The 935-nt window shown below is 44.8% G+C and overlaps 1 non-coding gene across 1 annotated transcript; it reads left to right on the forward strand.

Annotated features, from left to right (window-relative positions):
- The first annotated feature begins 181 nt into the window (after positions 1-181).
- Positions 182-254, forward strand: trnav-cac. The gene has a single exon. It is a non-coding gene; the product is annotated as a tRNA-Val (tRNA).
- The last annotated feature ends 681 nt before the right edge of the window (positions 255-935 follow it).

Here is a 935-nt window from a genome sequence, read left to right on the forward strand (position 1 = left end):
ATCGACGACATCTTTGTCTCTATTTTGTCATCAATTTATAACGTGTCTTTTTTTTTACGTTTTCAAGATGTCAATTACGCTGGACAACAACGAGCTATTGGAATCAAAAAGGTGAAACGTAGAACGGATTCAACTTTCAGTGTTGGTCGCCACTGAGTCGCAGCACTGCCGATTCCGGCTTGTTTCTGTAGTGTAGTGGTCATCACGTTCGCCTCACAAGCGTAAGGTCCCCAGTTCGAAACTCGGCAGAAACTGCTTTGTTCTTCAACTGCAGCCTTTTACATGGACAAGAGCTGAGCTTTCTTGCATGCTTTCCCATCTGCAAACCTGCCTTCGAATTTGCTTGAACAAATCTGCTCTGGTCGTGAAATGTAATGCAATTCCATTTAATTACAGTGCAAAGCGTTGTTAAGTTTTTCTCCAACCTGGTTCTGATCATATGCCATTCTGTTGGAGAGTGTAGTTACCGCCTTCAGATCCTTCCACGAAAAGCAGTACCGCATTTGCCTTCCTTGCGCAGGCGGCTCGGTTCAAATACAGGAAAGAAGCAGATGCTCTGGTGTCACAGCGCACCACGAATTCCTGAACTTGTCTGTCTGTCAAATGTCCCCCATGGTCGTCTCAGAAAGACCTCATTTGGAAGCTGTCAATCGTGATTCAACGTGCGAGAATTGGCACCAGATGTCTTGAATCAGATGTTCTGGAGCAATTCGCACGTTAGTGGCTCATTCAATCAACAATAGCAATTAAAGAAATTACACTCTCAGAGGAACCTTTCGACTTGCGCATTCATAGCGTCTCTAGTATTAAGGTCCACCCCGAGATCTAAGTCGTGTTGGAACTGAAACGGAGGAATCGACAGAGAGGCTACAGAATGACATCGCATCCATTTGGTTTTCTATCAATCACTGACGAGCAGGAAAATGTAAACGGGG

This window comes from Chiloscyllium plagiosum, unplaced genomic scaffold (assembly GCF_004010195.1).
Source record: "Chiloscyllium plagiosum isolate BGI_BamShark_2017 unplaced genomic scaffold, ASM401019v2 scaf_41212, whole genome shotgun sequence".
In the NCBI taxonomy this organism is placed as follows: domain Eukaryota; kingdom Metazoa; phylum Chordata; class Chondrichthyes; order Orectolobiformes; family Hemiscylliidae; genus Chiloscyllium; species Chiloscyllium plagiosum.